Consider the following 20508-nt stretch of genomic DNA (forward strand, 5'->3'; position numbering starts at 1 on the left):
AACAAACAAACAAACAAACAAAAACCACAGCGCCAGTTGTGGCTTAAGCCCACCAAGTGATCTCCAGGTTGTTCTCTGCTATAGCATAGAGTCCCCACTCGACACAGGCAAAGATGTCAAAAATATAAAGACAAATCAGCACAGAACAAAAAACAAACAAACAAACAAAAAACAAACAAACAAAAAACAAACAAACAAACAAAAAACACAGCGCCAGTTGTGGCTTAAGCCCACCAAGTAATCTCCAAGTTGTTCTCTGCTGTAGCACAGAATCCCCACTCGACACAGGCAAAGATGTCAAAAATATAAAGACAAATCAAAACAGAAAGAAAAGAAAAAAAAAAAAAAGACAGCGCCAGTTGTGGCTTAAGCCCACCAAGTAATCCCCTCTGGCAGGTAGAGCCGTCACCTGATGCCCAGAGTGACTCTGAGGCTGCAGCTTTAGATGCGTGGGGCTGAGGGGTCTGGACAGTAGGTTTTACAAAGTCAGTGCAGTTTCTGCCCTTGCCGCACATATGCACACCGAGAATAGCACCACCAGCCCTGTGTCCAGCTCTCCTGAGTCTTAGGGCACCTCTTCCCTGTGTGTGTGTGTGGCGGCAGGGAATTCCTCAGCTGCTGAAAGCTGAGTGCTGTATATGCCACTTACTGCTGATCCCTGGGAGTGCCTCCCGATGTAATTGCCCCACCCTAGGCAGGCCAGAAAGGGTGGGGGCTGGGGATGGAAAGAGGGTCTTCTCTTCCCAGCCCAGCTGTGTCACACCCCACCCACAGGCCAGAAACGGTGGTATCTGGGGTGGATGAGTCTTCTGTCTCCTAGTCCAGGGCAAACCACACTCTTCTCAGCCTCTTCCCTGGACCAAAGCCAGCGGCCAGTCTTCCCTTAGCCCAAACCCCAAGGCTCCTCTGTAATCTGACACTGCTCTTCAGATCAGGAGCCAGTTTAAGTCTCTGGAAGGGTGGGGTAGGATTGGAAGAGCGGGGAGGGGCCCAGGTATGGAGTTTAATAGTCTCAAATGCTAGATATCCTCCCTCTGCGGGAGGGAGAGGTCTGCTGTGGGACGCAGAGTAGAGTCCGCTACCTGGCTTTTGTGTTCTCTCTTTTGTCCTGGGAACCCCTGCGTCTCTGCAGCTGGGGATGTGGTTGCCCCACCCTAGGCTGGCCAGAAAGGGTGGGGGCTGGGGATGGAAGGAGGGGTCTTCTCTTTCCCAGCCCCGCTGTCTTAACACTCTTCCCGCAGGCCAGAAAAGGTGGTGGCTGGGGACGGAAGATTCCCAGCTCCTAGCCTCCTCCTGGGCCCGCCTGTCTTCCCGGAGCCGGGCTCCAAGGCGCCTCTGTAATCTGCCGCTGCTCCTTAGTGCAGGGGCTAGATCAAGTCTCTAGAAAGGCGGGGTAGGGTCAGAAGAGCGGGGAAGGTGCCCAGGCACGGAGTCTGTGTTCCTTGTCTGGCCCAAGGACCAACTGAGGTTATTAGCTGAAGTTAATGCTGGATATGCTGCCCCTGCAGCGGGAGAGGTCCGCTGTGGGATGCAGGGCAAGACGCCCACCTCGTGGCTTCCGGGCTCTCCTCCGTCCTGGGATATCCTGCGTATCTGTAGCCGTGGGTGTGGGCTGGAATTTCACAGGCACAGGTGTGGAGCAGATTTCCACAACCCGAGGGTGGGGGCCGAATTTCTACCGCCACAGGTGTGGACCGCGATCCCAACCAGCGTCCCCACCGCCGCAGAGGTGCGGCGTGTCTCCGCTCCCGTCCCTTCCTTCTTCCCCTGCTCGCCCAATTTTTCCCCACCTGCAAGAAATCCCTGCGCGAGTCTCTTCGCTGTTCTGCGTGATGAGCAGAGAGTCCTTTGATGGGTTATAAGCTTCCCGTTTCTGATAAGATCCGACGGAGAACTCAAAAAGTGCGCCCCGCTGCCGCCATTGCTATGACGTCACTCCTCTTCTTATCCATTTAGACACCCTATGTGTTTGATCAGAGCATTTAATTCATTTGTACTGAAAATAATTGTTGATAGAATGTACCTATTGCCATTTTATTTTTCATAGTTTTTTTTTTTTTTTTTCCATCTTAAAGAAATCTCTCTAGCATTCCTTGTAGTACTGGTTTGTTGATGATGAACTCCTTTAGCTTTCTCATGTCTGGGAGGACCTTTATGTATCTTTTGATTTTAAATGATAGCCTTGGTTGGTGGAGTAGTCTTGGTCGTACATCCTTGCTTTTCATCATTTTGAATATTTCCTGCCATTCCCTTCTGGCCTGCAAAGTTTCTGTTGAGAAATCAGCTGACAATCTTATGGGAGCTCCATTATAACTTACTAGTTGCTTTACTCTTGCTGCTTTAAGGATTCTCTCCTTGTCTTTAATCTTTGGCATTTTAATTACGATGTGTCTTGGTGTGGTCCTCTTTGGGTTCATCTTGTTTGGGACTTTCTGCACTTACTGGGCTTGTATGTCTATTTCCTTTGCCAAGTTAGGAAAGTTTTCTGTCATTATGTCTACAAACCAGTTCTCAATCCCTTCCTTTCTCTGTTCTCCTTCTGTTACCCCTATTATGTGAATGTTATTATGCTTGATGTTATCCCAGAGGTCTCCTAAATTGTCCTCATTTTTTAAAAATTATTTTTTCCTTTTTTGCTGTTCGAATTGGGTTTGTTATGCTACCTTGTCTTCCAAATCGCTGATTCAATCCTCTGCTTCATCTAGTCTGCTGGTGATACCTTCTAGTGCATTCTTCATTTCATTTATTGTATTCCTTACTTCTGACTGGTTCTTTTTTATGGTTTGTGTGTCATTTTTTATGCTTTGTATCTCTTTGTTGAAGTGATCACTAAGTTTCTTGAGCATCCTTATAACCATTTTTTTGTACTCTGTATCTGGGAGGTTCGTTGCCTCCATTTCATTTAATTCTTTTTCTGGAAAATTTTCCTGTTCTTTCATTTGGTATGTATCTCTTTGTTTCCTCATTTTGGCTGCCTCTCTCTGTTTTTTCTATATATTAGGTAGATCTGCTATATCTCCCAGTCGTGCTGGGTGGCCTTATGTAGTGGGGGTCCTGTGCGGCCCAGTGGCACAGTCTCCATGGTCGTCTGCTCTGGGTCCTCTAGGAGTGTCCATTGTGTGTGCCCTCCTGTTATAGTTGAGTCTTGATTGTTCTTGGCACCTCAGTGGGTGGTATTGACCCTCAGGCTGAGTGACTGTGGGGTTTGGCTACATCCACAGCTTATGGGCTACTGTGCTGGGGGGCTTACCCCAAGGAGGGGATTTGCCCCAGTGGGCTCTGGTGCCTGTTGAGGCTGTCATTTGTGTGTGCCACTTGTGGGGCTAGTTGGGTGGTGCTCTGCTGTGGTTTGAAGCCAACCTCTGAGTATGTTGTTCCTGGGGCCTTTTGGGAGGGGCTCCAGTGCAGGCCCAGGTCAGCCACTGTGACAGGCCAGGAAGTACCTGGTAGGTGCTACAAAATAATCCATGGTTAATCACTGCCTTTGCTGCACCTGGGGGTGTGTGGGAGAGGCCACCCTGCGAATCAAGGATGGCTGCCACCAGTGCTGGGTCTGGGGTGTCTCTCCCAAAAGGACACTCCCATCTCTGCTGCCACCTGCCAGCTCCTGTATGGTTCAGTGGCTGATAGTGTCTTCTGTGGTATGGAGATGGTTGTGGTGGAATCCAGTGAGTCAACTGGGTGGAGCAAACAGAGTTCACCAGACCAATTCAGATTCAGCTTTGGCCATGGCATGGGGGAGGGCTCACCACAGGAAAGATGGTGCCCACCTCCTGACTGCTCTGGTAGAGGACCCCACACAAGGAAAATGGCGACTATCTTCCAGCTTTCACTCAAAGACATTCACCTGTCTGCCACCTGAATGTTTCCAATGCCTCCCACCCAAGTCACTGTCCCTCCTCTTGAGCCTGGGTGAATGGCCATGAGTGAGTCTGTGCAGCCCTTTAAGAGGATATCTGGGTTTCCTGCAGCCTTCTGTCCCACCAAGGATAGTCAGAATCCCCAGTGTTTTCACAGCCAGATGTGGGGGCTACTGTACCCAGCACCACTCCTCTATGGGGAACCTCTGTGGCTGAGATAACCCTCCCAATTTTCATCTGCCACACAGAGGTTTGGGGCTAGCCCATTTCATGTCTCTGCCCCTCCTACCAGTCTCGACGTGGCTTCTTCTTTATATCCTTAATTATAAAACTTCTCTTCAGCTAGATTTCAGATAATTCTCCAAGTTGATTATTCTATAATTTAGTTGTAATTTTGATGTGTTCACAGTATGAGGTAAGCACAGCATTTATCTACTCTGCTATCTTGGATCCTTATTTGACACTTATTTTTATTTCCTAGAGGAAGGTGTATTTGTGAATGTGACATCTTTGAAATCTGGCGCTGAAGCCATACAAATGTATTCTTGGTTCAAAGTAAAAGGTGAAATATTTTTCACTCCAAATGGGGAGGTATAGAGCCTTGAATGCCAAGCTGAAGAGTATCAACTTAATTCTGTCTGAAAAAAACAAAAACAACCTGACAGGGGAAGGCTGCAAGATAACATAGAGTTTACCAACAGCACCCTGGAGATGGTGTAGAGAATGGGAGTGTAGCAAACACATTGGAAGCACAGGTACTTTTGACAGAAAGTCCACCATGACTGTGGTCCAAGTGAAGGTGCTGAGGACCAGAGTAAAAGAAGTAGTGGAGGTCACAGAGAGAGGCGGATGTGTGTGGAGGATACTGGGAGCTAGAATCAATAACACTCGGTGAATTGCTGGATGTGGGGAATGAGGAAGAAGAAGGAATCAAAGATGACTCAGGGTTCCAGAAAGACTGACTACATAAAGGGCAATGCTATTCACCACAGGAAGATGAACAAAATTGGGGACAAAATAAGCTTTATTTTTTAGTGTAAAATTTAAAGAATATGTTTTATGTGCCAGGGCTTTCTTGGCACTTTACATGCCATCTCACTTCAGCTTTCCAACAGCTTTCAGAAGTTGGTCTTGTCATTTTCCACATTTTACAAAGGAAGAAACTGAAGCACAGAGAGGGTAAGTGTCTTGCTCTGGTCATGCAGCTAAAATATGGTGGAGATGGGATGTGAGGGGAGTAAGAGCTCTCACTCTTCATCATTGTGCCCACTTTTCTGAGATAAATTTTGAATATGTTGAGGTGGTGGCAGTCTGGGGTTATCGAATTGTCAGTATAAGTTTGGCAAATGAAAATCTAGTTCCTTTTCTGATTTGTTTTTATTTTCCTTCTATTTAAGTAAGTATCTCTCCAGGCTTGACACAGATTCCCATTCTCTTCTCTTTTGAGATTATGTCCACTTTCATGGCTGCAAATGTCACATTCATAGGAGGACTACAAAGCATTGATCTCAGGCTTGTACAAACATTTGCATATCTGTAGCTGCTTGTTAAACATTCCTAATTGCATGACTGCTGCCGTAAAAATAGTTAAGCCCTAACTGAGGATCTGTAACTGACTGTTAATCTGGAACAGTCACATATCTTTTCAGAGCTTCAGTTTTCCTTCTATAAGAAGCAGTGGTTTAAAGTTGAATATTTATAGTATAAGAATTTAAGACCTGGAAAGAGCCTTAATATCTAATCACTGATAGGACCTCTTTACTCTACCTAAGTTTCCACTAGTTACAACTTGTGCTGTCCAATTTAAATTTAATTACAAGTGCATACAATTAAAAATTCACTTCATCAGTCTCACTAGCCACATGTAAATGCTCAGGTGCCACTTGGGACTCATGGCTACCATAGTGGACCATGCTGACACAGAACATTTTCATCACTACTGAATGTTCCATTGGCTACTGCTATAGATTAAGCAACCATCATGTCTAAAGCCAAAATGATCTTCCTCTCAATTAGCTCAAACTCATACTTCCTATGTCTCAGAGTAGCATGTAGCACCATTGTGATGGAGTGAATTGTGTCCTCCCCCTCCCCCCAATCCATATGTTGAAGCTCTAATTCCCCAATGTGACTGTATGTGGAGAGAGGGACTTTAAGAAGGAGATAAAGTTAAAGGAAGTCCTAAGTGTGGGGCCCTAATACCACAGGGCTGGTGTCCTTTTAAGAAGAGGAAGAGACACCAGAGGTCTTTCTTCTCCCATTGCACAGGAGAAAGACCATGTGAGGACTCAGTGAGAAGGTGGCAATCTGTAAACCAGGTAGAAAGATCCAGAAACCAACCCTGATGGCAGCTTAAGCTCAGATTTCTGGCTTTCAGAACTGTGAGAAAATAAATGTCTGTGGAATTCTATTACGGAAGCCCGAACTGACTGACACAACCATTCTCTCAGAAACCTAACCTCGGAACCCAAGTCTGGAGAAAAGAGATCACCACTCTCATTCATGCCTTCCTACCCAAACCTAATACACCTTCTTCTCTTTTGCATTGATATTCTATTTTGCATATATCTTGAAGGTTCTCCTTCATTTCCATTTCTACTATTAACCTAGCATCACTTTGTATTTGAGATACTGAGCTACCTGGCATCATTTTTCCTAATACCATTTTAGATTGAAACATTAATCTCACCCAAAGGTTATTTGCATTTCTATTTTGTCATAAATCTTCAAAGATTCTGAACTTACTCTAGGGAAAAGCCAAAACTTCTTACCCCAAGAGTCCAGTCTCACCATTTTCTATTCTTAATTCCTCCTTCCTCAAGCTGCACACACTCTAAACAAACTGATCTGACTCACCCCCATACTTATACAATTACTGACCTTGCTCTTTGTTCAGGCATCTTGCCCCAGAATGTAGGTGAATCATGTTTTACATTCTGACCATTCCAACTCCTCATTGTCCATTGTCTGTCATCCCAATGCAGCCCAACTATCCCTCCCTCTCTCCTAAACTTCACTCATCATCAGCAGCATCACAACAGAAATTACAATAAAAATAGCAATTTACTTAGTAGTTACTGTGAGCCAGCAACTGTTCTTAGAACTTTAGATTAATTATCTTAATTTTCATACAAGCCCTGTGCAATCAATATCAGTGTCACCATTTAAATGGCAAACTTGAGGATCAGATTGCTCAAGTTAAGGCAAGTTTTAGCTTCTTCCAGTTTGTCATTCTATTCTCAACACTGACTTGGTGCTTGGTGCCCAAATATTTATCTTTTCAAGTGTGGACCCTGTTTCCTCTGCTAGCCCGGAAGCTTTCTCAAAGGTAAGTCTTGTTTTGCACACTTCATTCAGGCAATGAAGTAGATGGCAAGCTTCTTTTTCTAAATCCCATCCCTTAAATGCTAGTATTCCTCAAATATCAGCCTTAGGCCCTTTGCTCTTCTTACTCTATATGCTTTGCATTGTAATTTCTTGAGCCTTTGGCTCCACGACCAACTGGATGTGTGGTTGAGCATTGGATGTGCGGTTCAGGCCTGCTCAGCATGCAGGCCAAGTAGACTCTTCTGGTAGAGAGACTACCTCTGCACAGAGAAAGGCTGGAACCCATTAGGGATACTGGAAGTGTCCGTTGTGACCATTGGCAAAACTGAGACTAGGGGAACACAAGTCAGGCCCCTACAGCACCAAGTTTAAGGAAGCACTCACTCAGGATTGTGAAGTTGCTGAGCCTGCACTTGCATGACCCTGAGAGTGATTCTTGTCCTTGACCATTAAGGTTGGCCTAGGGAATATGCTTGGAGCACCAACAATGTCTGTTACAGTCCCACAGTCCTTTTACATTTAGTATAAGACAATACATTCTGCTTCATATTAAATTGTTGTGCTGGGCATTCCCTTTATTATATGTTAAGTTTATTGAGAACATAAACTTATCTTTTAACCCATTTCCCACCAGTGCTTTCTAACATACTAGCCACTCAAAAAAAAAAAAAAAAAAGAAGAAGAAAGAAAGAAAAAATGGTGTGGCGTTGAATTGAATTTCCCCTCTCCTTAGCCTATCCCTGTAGTGGAAGGCCATATGAAATGTACCGTTCCCGTTCCCCACTCTGAGCTTCATACTAGACCAGCAGAGAGAATATCTATAAAAGATTTAGGGAGTAAAGGGAATCGACATAGGAACAGGAGCAGGAGGCAGCAATTCATGACCCGAAGCTAGAGCAGTAGTTCTCAAAGTGTGGTCCCTGGGCCCCTAGCATCAGCCTCACCTGGGAACTTGTTAGAAATGTGAATTCCTAGGCCCCACCTCAGACCTACTGAGTCAAAAAGTCTGGGAGTGTGGCCAAGCCATCTATGTTTTTTAAAGCCCTGGCATGACTCTCAGCTGTAGAATGGTCAGTTAGTGAATCAACCTTAGGGCTGGAAAGGATTTCTTGGAGCTGGCCAGGGGGAAACAACTGTGACCGTAGGACATGTCTTGTTCAGTAGCAGAGCTGAGCAAGACTGACCTTGGGAAGTGTGGTTCTATTAAAGAAAAATATTGAACTCTGAGATGCTTTTGATGTTAAAGAGAGGGTTTAGTTTATAGAGAGTTCCAATCTGTTGAACAAAAAGTCAAAGAATGAGAAGGATCCTGAAAAAATTGGAGTGTCAGGGGACACTTGAGATGAGAAAAGCCTTCTCAGAGGAGAGCCAGATGTCAGAAGAGACACTAAAGCTCTGTGTCAGGGACAAGCACTTGACACAGAGACACAACTCTTTTTTTTTTTTTTTTAATTAGTTTCTGTGTACAAAACAATGTAATAGTTAGACATTTATCATTTATATCCCTCACAAAGTGATAACCCCCTTCCCGCAATCTACTACCCCTCTGACATCTTGCAAAAAATGCAGGTAGTCTTCAATTTGGTCCCTGTAAAAATACAGAAGAAATATTGGAGTTGGAAAGACTGGGAGGGAAGGACTGTAAGTTTCAGAGAGATTAGATGAATTTACATGGCAGGTTTCACTTCAGACTAGGAATGTAATGAAGCCAGTAATATTCATGCCAGCCTCACCCAAGTAGGGAGATTTACTTTTCCCAGATATTAGACCTTGTACTAGTCAGGCTTTACCAGAGAAATAAAACCAAGGGTGTGTGTGTGTGTGTGTGTGTGTATGTGTGTAGAGAGAGAGAAAGAAAAAGAGAGAGAGAGCGAGAGCGAGAGTGAGAGCGAGAGCGAGAGCGAGAGCGAGAGAGAGAGAGAGAGAGATTTGTTATAAGGAATTGGCTCATATGATTGTAGAAACTTGGCAAGTCCAAAATCTAATGGAGTAGGCTAGAAGGCTGGAGACTCAGGGAAGAGTTGCTGTGTTGCAGTTGGAATCCAAAAGCTTTCTGGCCGAATCCCTTCTTGCTCAGGAGAGGTGAGTCTTTGTTCTATTAAGGCCTTCTGCTGATTGCATGAGGCCCAACCACATTATGGAGGACAACCTGCTTTACTCAAAGTCCACCAATTTAAATGTTAATCTCACCCACAAAACACCTTCACAGTTACATCCAAGATATTTGACTAAATATCTGGGCACCATGGCCCGGCCAATTAACTACCACATGCCTGCACCGAGGAAAGTTGCCTGATACCAGGCCAGTGGTAGTGGTGCCCATGGTGGGGTATGGCCACTGCATTGAACAACTGAGAGAAGCAGAAATCACTTTATTTGTGTTTTGCTCATTTCTATTTATAAGCTATGTAATACGTTTGAATTTCCTTTCATGTGTTTGCTAGCCATTTTGATATCTTTTTTTGGGGAAAGTGCCTGTTCAGTTCTCTTTCTGTTTTTTTCTTAGGGTCTATCTTGTTATTAATTTTTTTATTATATATTTTGGATACAGGACGGTCCAAAATGGCAGAATAGGTAAATGCCTGCCACCTCCCAGGATCACATTAAAATTACAATTAAATTATAAAACAATCAACCTTGAGAATTGTCTGAAGACTAGCTGCACAGAACCCCTATGTGGGGACAGAGCCAGGAGAGCAGTTGCCAGGCTCTCGGCCTCACGTGGAAAGGTGCTGGCTTGGGTAGTAGACGGCCATCAGCTGTGACTAGTTGGCCGTTAGCTGTTACCGGTTAGCCATTGGCCACTGATATAACTGCCATGGCTAAGCTAGCAAGCGCAATTGCAGTTAGCAAGGGGTTGGTTGGTTGGCAGAAAAGCGGACGGCAGATTGTGGTTCCTGCTTCCTGTGTCTCCAACCCAGCTACCAGCGAGAGTATAGTGGTATGACTCCCCTATCTATGGCTCTGTGGGTGTTCGTTTTTGGCCTAGCCATATCCTGCGTTCTTATGTGGGGAGCGGGAACTGAGATCCCGCATGATACCCCGCATGACACCCTGTAACTAAGGATATAAAGAAGAGGTCACATTGAGACTGGTAGGAGGGGCAGACACGTGAAATGGGCTGACCCCACTCCCCCAGGTTGAGCACTGGGAGGGACACCTTGCCAGCATAGTACCCCCCAGAAGAGTGACGGGTCCCAGCCCCACACTGGGCTCCCATCCCAGGTGTCCTATGTATGGATACAAGCCCTTTGTGGATTATAGGTAATGTGTATATCTCCTCTTACTCTATCCCTTGTCTTTTTCACTCTTATAGGTATCCTTTGATAAACAGGGGGTATTAATTTTAATGTAGTCCAATTTATCACTCTTTTTCTTTGTAGTTAGTGCTTTTGTGTCCTGTTTAGGAAATCTTTCTCAACTCCAAAATAGTGGAGGCTCTGTTATGTTAGAAACTCTTTTAGAAATGTTATGTTTTACCACTCATATTTAGGTATCTCTCACCTGGAATAGGTTGTATGTAAGGTATGAGGTAGGGTGAAGGTTAATGTTTTCCAGGTTGAATTCCCTAGGGAACAGAACCTGAGATTTGTGTGCAGACATTTTGCTGGGGTAAAACTCTCAGGGACAACCTGAAAGGGAGCAGAGAAAGCAGGATTGGGTGGAGAGAGATGCTAAGCTCTGGCAATAGAGTTGAATTGGTGACCTAGGCTATTCCCAAGAGGGACTCTTAAACTGGAATTGTCCCTCAAAGACCAATGCAGGCAACAGTCAGGATTTTGGACCCATGCATCAACTAGTCATTGGATGTGGGATACCCGCAGAGAGAGAGAGAGAGAGAATAATCCTACATGAAGCAACTTTCTCTGTCTAGTGGAAATTTCCGGAGAGAAATGCAGCTGTAAGCCATCAGCAGCCAACTTTCCCAGCAACTGGGAAAATGAGTTCCTCAGCCCTAAAACCGAGTAAACCAGTTGACTCAGCATCATTCATTGAAAAGTTCGTCCTATTCCCACTGTTCTTTATTGTCACCTTTGTCATACATGAGTGACCATATAGGAGGCTCTGTATGATTTTGAAATTTTTTCTGTTCTATTGGTCCCTTTGTCAATCCTTCACCCAATACTGTGGTGTCTTAATTACTGCAGCTTTATCATCAGTTTTGATATCTGGGACTTTCTATTTTCCAACATAATCTTAGCTATTCTTGGCCCTTTGCATTTCTATTTTAGTCCTAAATTCAGCTTATCAGGTATCACACATACAAAAAGTCCACTGAGTTTTTGATTCAGTTGACATTGAATCTATAGATTCAATTAGAGCACTGACATTTTAAAAATATTGAGTCTTGTAATTCATGAACTTGATATACTCATAAGCCTTCCCTTATGTTGGTTTCCTTTAATTTCACTAAATAACGTATAGTGTTCTGTGTAAACTCCTTGAAAATCTCTCTCTCTCTTTCTCTCTCTCAGAAAGTTGCTATAAATTAATAAAAATATTTCATTTTCAAACTATTTATATTGGTATAAAATACAACTTATTTTTGTATATTGCCATTGTATCTGGCAAACTTAACTTATTTATTAATTCAAATAATCTGTAGATTATTTTGGATATCAAACATGCATAATTATGTTGTCATTGAAAAACAACAGTTTTAGATCTTCTTTTGCACTGCTTATATCTTTTAACTTCTTTTCCTTACTTTAGGAACTCTGATATAATGATAAATATCAGGTTTAATAGCCATAGTAGGTAATTATAGAACCATTTGTTTGATCAATACTTGCCTGAAGGACACTTAAACTGGTCTGCGCTTTTTCATACATTTCTGTGCAGTTGTCTCATTAATTTCTTAGACTGTATTCTAGATTTCTTGGACTAATTCAGTCAACAATTAAATTAAATACATAACAAGTAAATTTAAAATATTTTTAAAAACAAGTATATGTAGTTGTCAGAGAACAATGCATTTTCTTAGTAAATTTCTTGTAGGTTACAATGACATCACACTTTTATGGAAAATGTCTAGGGTCTTGAAAGGTAAATTTAGAAAAAGATTTTTGAGAGATGTGGGCACATCTCCTCCTTTGTATTTGTGCTCTAAGGTAGTCTGACTTCCTGGGATTATAACAGTCTTATTGAATTTTTATAAATCTTTGTCATAGTGTAAGAAATGCCTGATCTCTTGACCTAAATAAAAATACATTTTTCTAACAGTTTCTTTTGATATTGCATAAAGAAAGTGGAGAGAAAGGGAAGAGAGAGAGAGAGAAATTGAGAGAGGACACTAAAGGAAAATAAGGAAGTGTAGATAAACTATTTGAGACCTTAATCCCACCCTCTCCCCACTTCTATTGCAAGGTAGTTGATTATAACTCATTGTCTCAGGGCAGGTATGCGGCAGGTGGAAAGCAGAATCATCAGCAGGATGTCCGTGGCTTTGTTTCAAAAAATTTAATCCTAATGAGAACAATAATTCCCCAGAAAGAATTTCCCCTGGTCTAGTATTAGAAGAGGCTCATAATCCTAAAGCCACATTGACCCAGGTCCTATTTACTGGAGAGACCCCATGTAGGGAGCAAGATGTCTGACAAATATGGGGGTGATGAAAGGTGATGAAGGGGATCACAGCAGGGTTGTCAGAAAAAATACAGGACATCCAGTTAACTTGGAAATTCACATAGACAATGAATAATTTTTTGGTATGTGTCCCAAAAATTGCATGGAGCATACTTACACTAAGAAATTATTTGTTGTTTATCTGAAATTCTAATTTAACTAGATGTCCTGTTCTTTTTGTTTATTAGTTTGTTTTACTAAATCTGGGAACCCTAGATCACAGGCACCTCAGAGCTCAGTTTGGCATAGGCCAGAGATTCCTGTGGCCCACGTTTGGTCTGGCATACCTCAGACAGCTACTGGGTCTGGGTCTATATAATCATGGACAGAGGATATTTTGGTGGTAAGTAGAGTAACAGATACCTGAGGACTAAGCCCCCACATCCCGTCACTGTGTGAACCCTTGTTACCCAGGTCCAAGCTGGTATGGGAGATCTTTCCAGAATGTCTGAGGCTGAATTTCTGATTTTTTAATGAGATGAAATATTAAAGTAAAAATTACTCTGTTTCCTAGAATATTTAAAAGCCATATTCCATTTACATCTGAGTTTGTAAACTGAGATTCTTACCTTGTGATGATACAAAAACAAAAAAGTTTGGAGTTTCAAAATCTGGGTGATGAGCAGCTTAACTCTTGTTTCCCAATGGCCAAATCTCAAGGAAAGGCTTTGTTTGTGTAGGGCAGGAGCTGAACTAAGGATTCAGTATGGAGGCATGTTGACAGCTGCCACATACAATGTTTGAACCTATGTCCTCCTATGGTTCCTCTGAGAATCTGAGATTGTCCCCTGAGGTGATTCTGAGTTGCAGAGTACTTGATAAAAGGAAGAGACCTGCCCAGCTCAGACCCACAGGACATGTACCCAAGTTACCCTGCTTAGTCACAGGCAACAATTCGGCCTGCCATCTCACAGCTGTATGATGGCAGTAGGAGATATTAGTCAGTCTTGGTCATAAACAATGTGGTTACCATCAGGGTCTGCAAATTCAGCCCAATGGAATGAGATTCCCCAGGGAGGTATCTGTGTAAGAGGTGGACCCCCACCCCAGTCATACATTTTGTTTATTTGTAAAAAAACTTTTATTTATTTTAAGTGTGTTTTTCCAGGACCCATCAGCTCCAAGTCAAGTAGTTGTTTCAATCTAGTTGTGGAGGGTGCAGCTCACAGTGGCCCCTGTGGGGAATGAACTGGCAACCTTGTTGTTAAGAGCACCTTGCTCTAACCAACTGAGCTAACTGGCCGCCCCCACATTTTGTTTATTACTACAGAACTTTCACTCCAATCTGCATGAGGTCTTCTGAGCCTGGTGAGTTCAACTGGGCCATGAGATGTTTCAAGGACTTCTTCATCCCCATGGCTTAGAAGCCTAGCCTAAAGGTAGTAGGCAGGTTGTTTTCTTGGCCTTTCTCTTCTCGGCTCACAGCCTAAACTTTAATGCCTCACCACTCCTATGGTGAGAAAAAACACCCTTGAAAGTCAAACCCAACCAGGAAAAGAGCTTATGAGACATAACTTAGAGATCTTAGAAAGATCCAGACCAGCCAGGCTGACCCACATACTCAACGCTACTTTTTTCCCACCTCCCATCTGATTTCTTCTTGACCTTTGATTGGAGGCTGTTTTAATTGATTTGTTTTGGTGAGGATGTTGCGTGGGAGGAGGTGTTTCTCTCACAGGAGGGAGATCCTGGGCTCCTATTTTTACTTCAGCTGCTCAAATAACAAGTTTAAATAAGGAAAAAAGAATCCAAAAATGGAATTCAGGTGGGTACATTGTGCAGACAAGAATTTTGTTTTTAAATCCATTTCACACTTAAAAATATCTACCCCTTAGCACTGTGGCTAAGTTCTTTCCTGGTCCTGGTCCCAAATCTGCCTTCATCTTAGGAGGGAGTGGGTATCAGGATGAGAGAAACCCAACTTCTCTCATAGACATTGTGTACAGAGCCAGTACACTGGAGGTGAAAACAACTTCGTTATAATTTGCAGAAAATTCTGCCTTGATTTTTAGGAATCCACCAATTCAGAAGTCATTTGGCAATGTAGAGACGTATTCCTGGGCTTTTTTTCTTTTTCTTTTTTTCCCCCTTTTTTCAGAGAACTACTCTTTCCATGACCTACAGGTTGATTTTAGAGACAAATTTATTGATGATCAAGGAACTGTTTTGTGAAGTCTAAAATCCTCTGCCATATTTAAGAGGTATTCTGTGATCTGGCCTTTTTCACTTCAATTCCTAATTTACTTGGAATGAGTTAAGTAGTAAAAAGTGTAGTTTTAAGGAAATACCTGGACTAAACATTATGATATTGTACTGAAAATATGCCTATTTTTTTTCCCAGCTTGCTTATATCTAGGTATCCTTCCCCACCATCTCTCACTAAACAGTAGCTTGCATCCACAGTTTCTTGATGTTTAAAAAAAGCCCCCAGGCAGGGCTTCTCTCTTCTTATCCATTATCAGAGAGACCTGACCTGATACTTTTGACTTCTAAATGAACACTGAAATCCGCCTCTCTGGGGTATTGAGATGAGCTATTTTCTTTTCCCAAAAGGACTAAAGAAAGGTCTTGCCCTATGCCCTCTGGCAGGAGAAACACTCATAAACTTCATCATTTCTCTTTTGCATCTTTGAAGGAATCTCAGAAATAACAATTATTGTCAAATATATGAATGGCTTACTATTTATATCTAGTTTTCAGGTGCCATAGTTATCATAATCCGTATCATTAAACATGTCAGACTAAATTTGTAGTGTCTTATCATTTTAATATTACTGTTTATTTGTGTTTAAAATCCAGGATTATTTCATTAGGAACCAGGCTGTTCTGTCACTGATCAAAACTGGCTTTCTGGAGAATTATGTTGTACCTCTGTGATCTTGCTGTGCACCCCCACGCTGGAAGCTTAGCTCCTCTCCCAGTGGGTACACAGCTTCTCATTTCCTCAGCCTTCTGTTCATGATTCATGGATCAGATAGAGGATGATGTTGGCTCCATCTGGAAAGTGGGTCAATCAGTCTTTGAGATGACACATTGGACGCCTAGATTTAGTGCTCTAGATACAGACTCTGTAAGTTTAGAGACTGATAGGGAAGGGAAGAAAGGACTTGACCCCTCAGAGAATGAAATCAAACTTCTGCCGGAAGTGGACTGCTGTCAAAGATGAAGACTCAGCAGACTGTGAATAGCAATTGTTATTAACACAAAAATTTAGTTGAAGGCGGGCACTTGAAAACCCTTCCTGATCCCAAATACCTCCCCCAGAGTGCTTTTGGAACACCGAAACTTTCCACAAGTAGATTTTTGACCACTAGAGTGAGTTAGTCAGAAAAGCTGACCATGTTACTGAGTAATATGTTGGCACCTATTGGAATATTTACACCACTGCTTTGTTGGATTTGTCAGCCCAGTGACTCCCAAAGGATGGGGAGTCATGTAGCCCACGATGATCATTTATTTAGGGACAAGGCCATAGATGCAATAAAAATGGATAGTTATTTCTTTCTTCCTTTCTGTTCCCTTTCCTTTCCTTTCTTCAGTGTCTTTAATTGACCTCAGGACCTTGGATTTACCATAATCCTTTGTTCAACACACCTTCATCATTGGTCAGTGCATGATCTGATTTATTTACTTAATTATTTTAAATGAGTACTGGTGACTCTGCCAATTAGTACCGCATTTTATTCTCAGACCTCACCCCACCCAAGGAGCTCAGCCATTTCCCTGAATCTTGTGTTCAGAACTTCCTTGCTTCCATTTTCATATGTGTGTGTTCACTGGTTCTGTTGTTGAGCATTTAGGTTTTTCCAGGATTTTGCTATTTAAACAGTGATGTTATTAACAATCTTGTATATATCACAGGGTATATGTACACCAGAGTTTCTTTTGTGTATAATCAAGAGTGGGAGTGCTGGATCATAGAGTAGGTAAGTGTTTGACATTATAAGATAATGCAAAATTATTTTCCAAAATGATCATACTAATTTACATTTTTACAAGCAATGTATAAGAAGTTTTATGGATGCACATCTCTTTCAACCTCTCTCTACATCCAATGCCAATAGCTTGGCAATATTGGACTTTTTAATTTTTGCCAATCATATAGATTTAACTTGTATTTCGTGCTTTGATTTGCATTTCCACAATCACTACTGAAGTTGAACATTTTCTTCACATGGCCCCATATGTTTCTTCTGTTTTGAAATTTCTTTTCATGTCTTCTGCTCATTTTCCAATTAGGATGTAAGTAGCTTTACACTGATATATAGGAACAGTGATTTCTAAAAAATAAAAATAACTTTTAATCTAAACTTAGGATTCTACTCCCAAATGGAGTTTGCACAAGTTATATCTATATATCTATATCGCTATATAATATATATATCTCTATATATGTATATATGATATATATACATATATATATGCCAAAAAAAGTATACACATTTTAAGACATGTTATCTGTATATTACTTGTAAAAGTTGAATTGAATTATGGTAGCAATGTGTAGTATGACGTTCACTCAAAAGATGTTTTTGGGAATGATCAATTTTACTTCCAACAAGATGGTGCCCCCCAGCATTTCCACCAAGATGTGAGAGCTTACCTCGGTGAGAATTTGCCAGGATAATGGAGAAGATGAAGAGGTGTGGTTGAGTTTCCAACGTCCTCCTTACTTAACACCTCTTGATTTCTACCTATGGAGGACCTTAAAGAATGTGGTGTACCGTAGAAAACTGACTACACTGGTGGTACTTTGGGAAGAAGTTGAAATGGCATGCACAGCGATATAAATGAACACCTTGGTCAACGTTGTTCAAGCAGTAATTTGCCATAATCAGAAGTGTCTGGACGTTGTTGATAACCACTTTGAGCACCTCTTGTAGTAGCAGAAGTCAAACATTACTTTTATTCATCTTTTGTTATCAGTATATATTGAGTATTACAATTTTAATACAGTTTTTTTCCTTCCTTAAAGTGCGTATACGTTTTTTTGGCACTGTGTGTGTGTGTGTGTGTGTGTGTGTGTGTGTGTGTGTGTATTTTTTTCGTTACACTAGGAATCCAATATGCAGAAGGTACTAATAGGCAATGTTCCTGACCTTCAGAAAATGACAGTCCTGAATTTAACAATTTTCAACCATCTTGATCATTATCATCCTGTTTTCCCATCCACTTTTAGTCCAAACCACCAACATCTTACTTTGATTACTGCAACAGTTTCCTAAGTAGTCTCTCTGCTTCTACTGTTGCCCTCCCCCATATAACAACCCTCAGGATTTTGTCACTTTTGTCAAAATCCTCCCATGACTTCCAATTGCCCTTGTAATAAATCTGAAATTCATTGCCATAGCACAAAAAGCCCTATGTGACTTGATCCTTGCCTTCTCTTTCCCTCCCTCTTTCCTTGGCCTCGATCCACACAGTCATTTTTGCTGTTTCTGGGACAGGCCAGGCTTGATTCTCTTTCAAGGCTTTTGTGATCATTATTTTCTGCTGGGAAAGTTGTTCTCCTGAGTCTTCCCATGTATCATCCTATTACACCATTCCCTCTTCTACTCAACACCACTTAATGAGAGGTGCTTTCCCTGACTACCAATCTCTATATATCTTCTTATCCTGCTTATCCTAATTATTTTTCCCCATAGTGCTTATTACATCTGAAAATTATGTTATATTAGTTTTCATTTTTTTTTTACTGTTGGTCTCCTCTGTGGAATGTAAGCACCAAGATGGCAGAAACTTGACTGCTTTATCTAGAACAGTATCTGGCACATAGTGGAATCCCAATAAGTATTTCTTTGTTAAATAAAATAATGTAGATGAGGAGGCTATCCAAAACTTTTTCAAATATCCACATAGATTGTTCACAGATAGCATTAAACCAACAAACATAAATCATGTCATACAAAATGGATTCATAAGAACTAAGGTGATTCAGGACAAAATCGAAGGATGATTCTAGAAGATCAAGTGAATTGTAGAGACTACCTAGGATTGGTGTTTGTTTTTTTTTTAAACAAACTTCTTTGAAGTACATTTTATATTTCACACATTACAAGTGTACAAGTCAATTGACTAAGTAGTACAGCTTTCATCATCGGCTTTAGAAAATATTCATCCCCTCAGTAAAATCCCTCATGCCCATTTACAGTTGATTCTTGTTCCCATTTTCAGCTCAGGCAACCACTAATGTACCTTTTGTCTCCATAAATTTGCCTCTTTTATCATTTCATATAAACGCAATATGCATGTAGTCTCTTGTGTCTAGTTTCTTTCATTTATTATGTTTTTGAGCTTTATCCATGACATAGCATGTGTCAGCACTTTGTTCATCTTTATGGGGAAAGAGTAAACTATTTTTCTTGTCAGTTTTTAAATTTATTTTATTATTAACAGTTTCAGGTGTATAAAACAATATAGTGATAAGACATTTATATACCTCACAAAGTGATAACCCCAATACGTCTATTACCCATCTGACATATAATTATTAGAATATTATTGACTATATTCCCTATGCAGTACTGTATATCGCTGTGACTATTTTAAAAATTATAGTTGACATACAATATTATGTTACATTAGTTGCAGGTGTACAGCACAATGGTTAGACATTTATATAATTTATGAAGCGATCCCCTCAATAAGTCTAATACCCATCTGACTCTATACATAGTTTTATAATATTATTGACTAAATTCCCCATTCTGTACTTTATGAGTATATACTGGTGACTATTTTGTAACTACCAATTTGTACTTCTTAATCCCTTCCCCTTTCTCACCCAGTCTCCTGACTTCCCTCCAATCTAGTAATCATCAGTTTGTTCTCTGTGTCTATGAGTATATTTCAGTTTTGTTTGTTCATTTATTCTGTTATTTAAATTCCACATATTAGTGAGATCATATGGTATTTATCTTTCTCAGTCTGACTTATTTCACTTAGCATAACACCCTCTAGGTCCATCCGTGTTGTTGCCAATGGTAAAATTTCATTCTTTTTTATAGTAGAGTAATACTCCATTGTGTATATATACCACCTCCTCTTTATCTGATCGTCTATTTCAGTTGTTTCCATATCTTGGCTATAGTGAACAGTGCTGCAGTAAACATAGGGGTACATATATCTTTTCAAATTAGTGTCTTGGATTTCTTTGGATAAATACCAAGGAATGGCATTGCTGGGTCATACGGTAGTTCTATTTTTATTTTTTTGAGGAATCTCCATACTGTTTTCCACATTGGCTGCACCAATTTGCAATTTCAGCAACAACACATGAGGGTTCCCTTTTCTCTACATTTTTGCCAGCGCTTGTTATTTGTTGATTTATTAGTCATAGCCATTCTGACAAGAATGAGGTTGTATCTCATTGTGGTTTTTATTTGGATTTCTCTGATGATTAGTATCTAGATGACATTGAGCATGTTTTCATATGTCTATTGGCCATCTATATGTCCTCTTTGGAGAAATGTCTATTTAAGTCCTCTGCCCATAATTTAATTGAATTGTTTGTTTTTTGGTGTTGAGTTGTAAGAGTTTTTTTTTTAAAATAAATTTTGGATATTAACCCCTTATTAGATGTATCATTGGCAAATATCTTCTCCCATTCAGTGGGATGTCTTTTTGTTTTGTTGATGGTTTCCTTTGCTCTGTAAAAACATTTTAATATGACGTAGTCTCATTTGCTTATTTTTTT

This window comes from Rhinolophus sinicus, linkage group LG02, assembly GCF_036562045.2.
Source record: "Rhinolophus sinicus isolate RSC01 linkage group LG02, ASM3656204v1, whole genome shotgun sequence".
Classification (NCBI taxonomy): Eukaryota; Metazoa; Chordata; class Mammalia; order Chiroptera; family Rhinolophidae; genus Rhinolophus; species Rhinolophus sinicus.